The sequence below is a fragment of the Miscanthus floridulus genome, chromosome 9, assembly GCF_019320115.1.
Source record: "Miscanthus floridulus cultivar M001 chromosome 9, ASM1932011v1, whole genome shotgun sequence".
NCBI lineage: Eukaryota > Viridiplantae > Streptophyta > Magnoliopsida > Poales > Poaceae > Miscanthus > Miscanthus floridulus.
The window spans coordinates 3,251,154-3,262,633 of record NC_089588.1 but is presented as its reverse complement, the minus strand read 5'-3'; the positions used below and the strand labels follow the sequence as shown (position 1 = coordinate 3,262,633).

The following is an 11,480-nucleotide window of genomic DNA, read 5'->3' as shown; positions in this document are numbered from 1 at the left end:
AAAGGAACGAAAGTACTCGGTTCAAGACAAAAACAAGAAGACAAAGGGACAGAGTGTATTAATATGCTCACCTAAGAGCATGCTAGCTACAACTGGAGTACCTGGACGAGTACTTGGCTGGCGAGACTTCTTGGAAGAAGGTAAACCAGATGAAGAACCATCCGCTCGCCCCCTCTTCAAGACACTACGAGGACCTCAAGGGACTGGACGAGGAACATATTCTTCATATACATCAACAAATCCGGAAGAAACTCCAGGAAACACTGTGGTGATTGGGAACTTACTAGTTACAGAAGCCCCAGCAAGGTTCTCCCCAGTATTCACCACGGCAGGGTGGACATCAAGAGGGATCGGGTCAATAAAGTTGCGCCCCAATCCCTACAAAAAGAATAAAACATCAAGACAAGGAAAATTAAGCAAAAACAGATACAGCAAAAGAAATACAGAAAGTACCCGCACGAAGAGAAGACGACTTACAGCTAGGGGTGGGTTGTTGGCAGAGAACTCGGAGACAGTAAGCGGGACAACGCTTGCTCCTTTCAGCATCTTCAGTAGTGACAGAACCAGAAGCTCCAGTAGTGACAGAACCAGAAGCTCCAGTAGGTGGAGGAACAGCAAGACGACGAAGTAACATGAGTATCTCCTGTTGTGCATCAGGATGTTGAGACTGAGCATGTGAGGAACGCCCACCTCGGCGAGACTGAGACTGAGCCTGCCTCTTCTTCTTGTAACAATGATCCTCATCATGTCCATCTTTGCCATAGTGCTTACAATGAAGGCCACCTGAGTTGCGAGTCCCCAAGCCGCCAGAGGTTGCTGAAGCAGGCACTTTGGGAGGAGAACCAAGAATTCCAGACCGAGCAGCCAGAACTGAGGAGGACGTTGACTGAAGTAGACCAGCAGAACGAAGGCGAGTCTCCTCATTACGAACAGCAGCAAGAGCCTCCATCAAAGACATGCACGGCTCATGAGCAAGTAATTGAGCATGAAGGGGCTCAAACTCAGCACGCAGACGAGTCAGGAAGTCATAGGTGCGACGAAGCTTGAGGTGGCTCTGTTGCTTCCTGCAGGAGTCACAAGTGTCCGGGGACAACTGAGGACTAAGAGTGTCAAGCTCATGCCATATTGCAGATAGCTGTCGAAAGAAATCCTCAACTGAACTGTCACCCTGCTGCAACAGTTGTTCTTGATGTAGGGCGGCAATATAAGTAAACTGACCAGAGGGCTCATAACGCTGACGAAGAACAGCCCACATCTGAGCAGCATGATCAAGCCGAATAACCTCTCCTGCCAGATGCTTTTCCATACTAGCAACAAGAACAGCCCCAGCACGAGCATCTTCATCCAACCAAGTCCGATAAGCCCGAAAATGAGACATGTAAGAGGCCATATCATCATCATAAGCTTCGTGCAACTTCTTTTGTTCCTCTTCAGAATTTTCTGGAGGAATCACCGGCTGCACTAGATGATCAGGCAATGCTGGACAAGGTAGCTCACCACTAAGAAACTCCCAGAGTCGGAGACCACGCATATGCCACCGCATATGTGGAACCCAGTCATGATAATTGGTGCCATCAAAAATCACTGGACAACGTGGGATTTGAGCGCCTCCAGAGGGAGGAACAGGAGGAGATGCCATCTTTCTTTCTCCAGAAAAGCAGAAAAACCAGCAGCAGCAAAGCGGGATCTGACTCTTTTTTTAACCTAATCTAAAATAGAGCAAGCAGCAAAGCAAAAAAACAGAGCACTCGAACGGACGGCCGCAGAGTAGAGCCGCGCCCTACAGAGCAGCGGAGGAAGGGCGCGTGGTGCACTCGAACAGACGGCCGCAGAGCAGAGCCGCGCCCAGCAGAGCAGCGGAGGAAGGGCGAGCGGTGGCGGGGCGCCTAGCGATGGGGCCACGAAGGACGCGTGATGACGGGGCCGCGCCGACCGCAGAGGGCGCGCGATGGTGGGACCGCGCCTGGCCGCGGAGAGCGCACGACGGCGGGGCCACGCCCAGCTATGGAGCGTGCAACGGGAAGAGCACGCGAGGGAGAGAGCCGAGAGCACGTGAGGGAGAGAGCCGACGGGCGGCGGAGCTCCAGGCAAGCGCAACGGGAAGAGCGCGCGGGAGAGCGAGGTAATCCCTAGATCCTAGGCTCTGATACCATGTTAGAAGGAATGAAGCTCACTCTATTCCTGGGGGCAATGACCCAAACATGTACATGAGTTGGGCATATATGCATCTAAGCCCTTATACAAAGAGGAAAATATGCTATACACCATATATATCTAACACAATGGAGACAGAATAATCACCAGGCATGGAATTTTATGCAAATAAAGAGCTCAGCCAGGTATCCATGCAAGTTAAGAGATCATACTTTTGAAATTAATCAGACTGATGCTATTTTCATTCATGTGTTCAAAGAAGTCTAGGAAAGAACATAAATAATGTCTGGAAAAAAATCTTGAAACTAGCAGTAGAAATTGGTACCTCAATTTGGGCCCAGTGTTCATATGTAGAATAATCATCCCAGAGATTTGCTTGTGTCAGGCTCCTGTAACGGAAGAACTCTTCTGTAATTTCCTTCCTTTGGAGAGCATCTGATGCCAGCAAGTACATTATAATACCAACCTCCTGGTGTGTGTGCGCGTGCATCTTACCTCCTCCATTGCCAACACTTGTATCACTCATGAGACAAATACCCTCTTCCAATAGGCATCACCCATAATTCCCACATGAGGTTAAATATATGGAAGAAAATTTTATTTCAAAAAAATATATGGAAGAAAATCAAAGGAAGGAGTGGACAGACTCAGACAAAAATGGTGTAGGGACAAACCAAAACCTAAATGAATACAACAGTTTCAAGAATACAATTATTGTTTAATGTCAATTCAATTTGTAAGAAAGACAACATTTAGCAATTCTTTGGTAAGAGAATAGAAAGTAAAGATGTATTTGCATACAGAACACCAGGCCACCAGGAGCATTGAAATTTTGGGGTACCAAACCATAACAAGTGTACATATATTTCTCTAAAGAATTTCATCATTCAAAGCACACCACAGAGCATGGCCAAAAAACTGAACTCCTTTTTTTCAACACTCATTGGCTTCATTGACAAAACGATACTTTTTAGGCAGGAATTTTGCATGGCGCTGATATTCCTTCCTCGAGAAAAGTGATATAAGCATGGAAGTAGTGGAAGCCTCAAGTGAGAAGTTCTTGTTGGAATATTGTTACACATGTATGGTAGGCTTGTATAGTTACCTATTATTGGTGTCTATCACCTCCTGTAATTCAGCCCATTGGCTTATATATAATGGCACCCCTGGTTGTTGCCCTGTGTGGCCTTTGCCCCCAATCTGATCTTCCCACTCTAACATGGTATCAGCCGCATACCCGATCCTCTGCTTCCGCTGATCGCGCGCCCAGGCCGCAACTCTTCTTCCTCGCGCCGCCACCCTTCTCCGCGCGTGTTCCCCTCACGCCGCGTCCACCCACCCGGTGGCCCGCCCTCCTCTCTTTTGCCATGGCCGACGAGATCGTGCCCGATCCCACCGCAGCTCTTGTTGCAGCCCTCACCGCAGTCCTTCCTGCCACCGCCCCTTCAAATCCTGCTGCCTCTCTCGCCACCATCAATATCAAAACTCACCTCCCCATCACCCTGGAACTTCACCCGCCCAATTATCGTGCCTGGCGTGAGCTTTTCACCACCCTCCTCGGCAAGTTCGGCGCTGGTCACCACATCGATGGTACGCCGGTGCCTGACCCGGTCACGCCGGTGTGGACGACGACGGATTTCTCTGTCCGATCCCTCCTCTACTCGTCCATCTCTCCGAAGCTGATGAACAAGGTGATGACGCTCGGCGCAAACGCCCGCACCATCTGGCTGGCGATCGAGGCGCAGTTCCACAACAACAAGTCATCGCGGGCCCTTGCGTTGGAAGCGGACTTCCGCAATCTCGCGCAAGGCAACCTCTCCTTCTCCGACTACAGCGAGCGCCTCAAGTCATACACCGACGGGCACGCCGATCTCGGATTTCCCGTCAACGAGCCGACTCTGGTCCTCACGCTCATTCGAGGCCTAAGTCCGACTCTTCGTCACATGGGGACCCTCATCAAATCCCGGGATCCCCTGCCGACGTTCAGCACTGCGTGCTCCATGCTGGAACTTGAGGAGGCGGATCTCAAGACCCCGCAGCCTGGTGAACAAACGGCGCTGGTGATGGCGCCTCAACCGCCGGCGCCCCAGCCGCCCGCTTCCCCTTCGGCGCTCCAGCAGTTCTCTTCTGCGCCATGGAACAACAACAAGAACAGGTACAAGAACAAAAATCGCACCAGTGCGCCATCCTCCGGCCGGTCTGGCGCGTCCGGCGGTTTCGGCGGTTTCCGTCCATTCCTGAACCCCTACACCAGCACCTTCCAGATGTGGCCAATGCAGCCTACCTAGGGCGTGCTTGGTCCATGTCCCGGCGTTCCGCATCAGGCCATGTTCGCTGGCGCCCCTCCCGGATTCCCAATTGCCGGCGTGCCTGCAGCAGCTGCAACGACATCCGCCATGAACACCTGGGATCCCACTGCCTTGATCAACACGCTGAACTCCATGACCCTGCAGCAACCCGACTGGTTAATGGATTCCGGCGCGTCCTCCCATCTCTCCAACGATCAGGGTATTCTCTCCTCCACTTCTCCTTCCCACACACCCACAAATATTCTTGTCGGTAATGGCTCTTCCATTCCCATCACCGCTCGTGGCAGTGTTGCTTTTCCCTCTCCTACCCGGCAATTTTCTTTATCCAACGTTTTAGTTTCTCCTCAATTAGTCACAAATCTTATTTCCGTGCGCAAGTTTACCATTGACAACCTTGTGTCTGTGGAATTTGACCCGTTTGGGTTGTCTGTGAAGGATCTCAAAACTAAGGCGCTTCTCTATCGGTGCAATAGCTCTGGCAATTTGTACCCTTTCTTCACGCCACCCACCTCCACTCGCGCAGTGTTGCTGGCTCTTGCAGAAGACATTTGGCATCGTCGCCTCGGCCATCCCAGCGCCAACGTTCTCTCTCAATTGAAGTCAGCCAACGCCATCTTTGTCGCCCCAAATAAAACACCTGCCACTCCTTGTCATGAGTGTCAGTTAGGAAAACATTTTCGTTTGCCGTTTTCTACATCTTTAACGCGCACTCAGCACCCTTTTGAGATTATTCATTGTGATTTGTGGACTTCTCCGGTTCCCAGTGTGTCTGGCAATAAATATTATTTGGCGTGTTTAGATGATTTCACTCATTATCTCTGGACATTTCCCTTGAAACTGAAATCTGACACTTTTTCCACTATTCGTGATTTTCACACCTACGTGTTAACACATTTTCAGTGTCGTATCAGTTTTGTCCAATGTGATAATGGTCGTGAATTTGATAACCACGCTGCTCGCTCATTTTTTCTTTCCCAGGGAATTCGGTTCCGACTCTCTTGCCCGCACACTTCACCACAAAATGGAAAAGCTGAGCGTGTCATCCGCTCAATCAACAATATTCTTTGAACATTGTTGATTCAAGCCGGTCTTCCTCCCGCCTTCTGGGCCGATGCCTTACATATAGCCACCCACCTCTTTAACCTCCACCCCACAAAGGTCCTCAAAAATCTCACTCCACACCAGGCTTTGTTCGACTCCAAGCCGTCCTATTCCCACCTCCGGGCTTTTGGATGTCGCTGCTATCCCAACCTATCGGCTACCACTCCTCACAAACTTGCACCACGATCCACCGAGTGCATCTTTCTCGGCTACCCCTCCGATCACAAGGGCTACCGTTGTCTTGATCTCAAGTCTAACAAAATTATCACATCCCGGCATGTCGTGTTCGACGAGCTCACATTTCCTTATGCCGCTCGTACTAGCACCCTTGCCTCTTCGTATTCGTTTTTGGATGACTTTGCAGATGATGATACGGTGCTCCCTGGTGCTCCTGCACCTCTGCCCGGCGTGCTCGGCTCACTGCCGGCAGGAGGACCGCCTAGCACACCTGGATCCATGGCGCACGGGCCTACCCCGTCGCCTGACGTGACCGAACCGGCGCCATCCTCGTCGCAAGCTGCTGCAAGAGTGCCGGCGTCGCTGACCAGGCCAGCCCCGATGCATGGCGCGCCCGGTTCAACGTCAACGTCGCACGCCACGTGCGGCCCCTCCACGCACGGCGCTGCTGGTGCGGGCACCTTCCCAGTAACAATGTTGGCATTGGGTGGGGCAGGCACTAGATCCCAAGTCCTGTTAGCCGTGAGAGCATTGAACTCTTCAACCATTGCATTCTTCTAATTAGAATCAGCAAGAGCTTGCTTGTAGGATGTTGGAATGGGCGATGGTCCGGCAACCTGAAAAGTGGCTGGAGTGCGGAACCCACTCTTGGCCCGAGTAACCATTGGATGGTCATTGGAGATAGGTGGAATGGGTACTTTCTGAGCTTCTGAAGACCACTGAGAGACTGGAATCGGCGTAGGAGCAGATGCACGAGAGTTCTGTTGAGGAGCAGGTGGTGTCGGCGCGGGATCGCGCTGTTCGATGGATAGTTCCACAGGACGTGGACGGCGAGTATAGACAGCTGTTATAGGCGGCCTGGTGCTGTAGTCTTGAGGACACTTTTAGTCCGGTGGTGAAACCTGCTATGATTCGCACTGTTCTTTCTCTGGCAATCAGCAGCAACTGGTCTATTCATCAACTGGATGTGAAGAATGCCTTCTTAAATGGTACTCTGGAAGAGACAGTTTACTCTCAGCAGCCATCCGGGTTCATTGATCCAACCTTTCCACAACATGTTTGCAAGTTGAACAAGTCACTGTATGGACTTAAACAAGCCCCACGCGCTTGGTATACTCGCTTCTAGTCTTTCATCCTCTCTACTGGATTTTGCAGTTCCAGATGTGACACCTCCTTGTTCATCCGCAAGACTGGCAATGACATTGCGTACTTGCTACTGTATGTGGACGACATCATTCTGACGGCCTCCTCCTCAGCCCTGCTTTAGCAGATCATTGCCTCCCTTCAACAGGAATTTGCTATGTCCGATCTTGGTGAACTTCAATATTTCCTTGGCGTCACTGCATCCCGGAATACCTCTGGTTTGCTGTTGACTCAAGATAAGTATGCCTTGGAGCTTCTTACCCGTGCCAAGATGCAGCACTGCAACCCCTGTGCCACTCCCATTGAAGTGAGCCCCAAGCTACCTACAGAGGCGGGTCCTCCAGTCGCCGACGCCTCCCTCTATCGCAGTCTAGCTGGTGGTCTTCAGTACCTTACTCTTACATGGCCTGACATCGCTCACGCCGTCCAACAGATCTGCCTGCATATGCATGATCCGAGGGAGGAACACTTCTCTCTTCTGAAGCGCATTCTTCGCTACATCAAAGGCACTATCAAGTATGGTCTTCAGATCACTCGCAGCTCCTCTCATGATCTGCTCATTTACTCCGATGCGGACTGGGCGGGCTGCCCCGATACTAGGCGCTCTACCTCCGGCTTCTGTGCCTTTATTGGCGATAATCTGGTGTCCTGGTCTTCCAAATGGCAACAGACAGTCTCTCGTTCGAGCGCTGAAGCTGAATATCGCGGCGTTGCTAATGCTGTGGCCGAAGCATGTTGGCTCCGCCAACTTCTTGCTGAACTTCATCGCCCGTTGTCTAAGGCTACGGTGGTTTACTGCGACAACATTAGTGCTGTATACCTCTCCACCAATCCGGTTCAACATCAGCGCACCAAGCACGTGGAAATTGATTTGCACTTTGTGCGTGATCGTGTTGCTCTCGGGGAAGTTCATGTTCTACATGTTCCAACAACACTTCAATATGCGGACATCTTCACAAAAGGACTGCCTACTGCTGTCTTCCAGTCCTTCCGATCCAGCCTCAACGTCCGATCCTCTCCCGGTTGATACTGCGGGGGGCTGTTGGAATATTGTTACACATGTATGGTAGGCTTGTATAGTTACCTATTATTGGTGTCTATCACCTCCTGTAATTCAGCCCATTGGCTTATATATAATGGCGCCCCTGGCTGTTGCCTTGTGTGGCCTTTGCCCCCAATCTGATCTTCCCACTCTAACAGTTCTTCTCATCGAGTTTGGAGAGGTAAGCCCTAGCCCTACTAATGTCATCTCTATGCAACAGCCTCCTTACTATAGCATTTAGCATATGTGAGTTTGGAGCACAGCCACTCTTTTGCATCGCTGAAAATAGACCATCAAACTCATCTAGCAACCCTTCTTTTATGAGATTTTCTGTCATTAAGCGGTAGGTCACAACACTTGGAACCAAACCATTAGTAGGGATAGCAGTGAACAAATCCGTAGCATCTTCCTTTCTGCCACCTTTAAACAAAGCATCAATCATGATGTTGAAAGTAATATTGTCAAGTTGAAGATCCTTAGACCAGAGGCTTTGAAACATTTTGAATGCTTCATCAAAACAATTGTTTTTGGAGAGTCCATTTAGAATTATGTTGTATGTGCTAATGGACCATTGTTTTCCACTTTTAATAATATTGAGGTAGAGTTCCTTTGCTTTAGAAAATCTCCTAGTCCAAAATAAACCATGCAGTATAGTATTGTAAGTCACAACTCCAGGAATAACTCCCTTCCTCAACATTTCTCGAAAAAGACAATATGCATTGTCTATCCTGTCAGCTTTACAGTAGTCATGAAGCAATGTATAGGAAACAATGTTAGGTTTCAAGCCAACTGAGACCATACCGTCAAGTAACTTTGCCGCTTCATCCATTCTACCAGCTAAGCAATGGCCATCTATTAATGTCGTGTATGAGATAACATCAGGCTTCACACCCATGCATACCATCGAGTCAATGAGCCTTTGGGCTTCCATAACCCGCCCTTCTCTACATAAGTTACACAATATTGTGTTGAAGAATACGATGTCAGGGCAAATCCCTTGATTCAACATTTCAAAAAATAATTCCTCAACCTTCTCCCATTTGTCAACAGAGCAGAGTCCATAAACACAAGGGAGCTAAAAATAACCTTGCCAGTAGTCACTCCTTCATTGATCATCTGATTGAATTGGAGCACAACATCATCCACTCTTCCCAACTTGCAAAGTGCATCTATTAATGCTCCATAATTGACGACATCTGGACTCAAACCTTGCTGCTTCATTTTGATAAATATATGCATCGGCTCATGTATCATTGCCCTTTTAGCATATGCACAGATCACAGTGTTGAAGATGTAATGATCAGGTGAAATACCATTTGCTACCATCAAACTCAGGAGATCATGCATTTAAGAAAGAGCTCCTTTGTTACCATATCCATGAAGCATAATGGCATAGATAGTTACATTAGGTTTTATGCCCTTCCTAATCATAGAATCAAAAAAAAATTGAGCTTCACTGCAATTTCCTTTCTTGCATAGATAGTCCAGAAGCAAACCATAAGTAAAAACATCTGGCTCAAGACCACGTGCGGGCATCTGTTTAAACCTTCGAACCACCTCTTCCCACTGTCCTGTTGAGAAGTATCCATGGATGAGACAATTATATGTCCCATTGTTTGGTTTAACACCTTTATCCATCATCTGCTGAAAGACACCCTCGGCCCTATCAACCGATTGAGCTTTGCATAAGCCATCAATGATTGTATTGTATGTCACATGGTCTGGCTTAATACCTTTATCAGTCATCTGCTGAAAGACACCCTCGGCCCTGTCAACCGCTTGAGCTTTGCACAGGCCATCAATGATTGTATTGTATGTCACATTGTCTGGCTTAACACCTTTATCAATCATGTGCTGAAAGCCACCCTCGGCGGTGTCAACCGCTTGAGCTTTGCACAGGCCATCAATTATTGTGTTGTATGTCACAACATTTGGTGAAACACCCATTTCAAGGAACAGGCTGTAAGCTTTATCCACCTGACCCTCACTAAAGAAACCGTTGATGACGGTGGTGTATGACACCACATCTGGAGGGCAGCTACTACCTTAACCATCAGCCATCATGTGGAGCAGCTCAAGTGCCTCCTCAGCTCTCTTTCCATCGCATAAACCTTTGAGAACTACGCTATATGAAACTACACTGGGTGTGCATCCAACTTTGGGCATCAGTAGGAGCAATACATCCATGGCCTCGTCCACCCTCTTGGCGTCACAGAGGCCCTTGAGCAGTTGATTGATGACTGTCATTCACCCTCCAACCTGTCTTAAGGATGAGGCCAAAGGCGGCGAAGCCATGCTCAAGACGGCCCATGGCAGAAGCAGCCAATGAGGATGCTGTAGGTGCAAAGGTCGGGTGCCACCTTGTTGGAGCAGTCACGGAGCATTCCGTTGAAGTGGGAGACAACGAGCTTGGATGACGACGAGCATTTCGCGCGAGACACAACGCTAAGCAACTGGTTCAAGGCACGAACCGAGGCAGGCCTGGCATGGAGAAGTAGTTCGTCGAACAGCTTGAGCGCGTCATCGAGGCCGAGGTTCCCCGACCTTGCGAGGCCTATCGCGGCGCGCTCCAGCTCCAAGCACCGGTCGTGGGAGGCGCTCACGCGGCGGGACATGCCAACGGCGCGAGGCTAATCTGGCCCGGCGAGGAGAGGCACGGACGGCGCCGCGTCAGCCTCCGGATCGGCGAAGCAAAGTAGGCGAGCAGTTTGCGTGACGGCGTGAGCTGGGCGTAGCCGCGAGTGCTGTGCCGTGGAGTGGTTGGATCGGCGAGGGCAGGTGCTGGAACGTTGGGCGCCGCGGCGGCGGCGGCCACGGCGACGGCATGGCCGCGTCAGCCTCCGGATCGGTGAAGCAGAGCAGCTCGCGCGAGCTGGGTGCAGCCGCGAGTGCTGTGCCTTGGCGTGGTTGACTCTATGAGGGCAGGAGCCGGAACGTCGGGCGGCGGCGGCGGCGGCGGGCGCTGCTGGTCAGGCGGCTTTTTCTGTCCTGGAGACCTGGAACTGGAAAGCTGGACGGACTGGGTTTTTTTTGTTTTTGTTTTGTTTTTGTGCCGTGTAGCATTGCGTATTATTCTACTGGATTTCAAGAATTTTTTTTTGACTTAATTTTTGTTTTGCATAGAGATATGAGTCATTTCTTCTTTTTTTCTTTCATTGATTTTTTTTTAAAAGAGGAAAGAATATGTTAAAGTTACCTGACAGTCAGGCCCATCGGTTAATATAAAGGTAAAAACATCTAAATGCGAGATTTTGTTTTGGAAGAGCCACACACAACTGATTTTGCATCCTTTTCAGGCTCTTAGAAAAAATAGCAGTGTGATGACTGATAAATTGAACAATCCCATGCACCTACTGCAAATTTGCTCATCTGTCAGAACAAAACTAACAGAGAAATTACTGATTTGATGGTTGATCGCTTGCATCATCCCATTTTCAGGTGTTGTCAGTCAGAGGACGAAATTCACACAGGGAATAACTGTGTCAGGAACAGGATTTACTTCCAGTGCTAGCTTCTGCCACAGATTGAATCATCAATTTGTTTCCTCTACTTTA

At 49.6% G+C, this 11,480-nt stretch overlaps 1 pseudogene; it reads right to left on the bottom strand.

Moving 5' to 3' along the window:
- Positions 1-3,087: 3,087 nt before the first annotated feature.
- LOC136479070 (protein Rf1, mitochondrial-like) lies at positions 3,088-10,541 on the bottom strand (annotated as a pseudogene).
- Between the last annotated feature and the right edge of the window lie 939 nt (positions 10,542-11,480).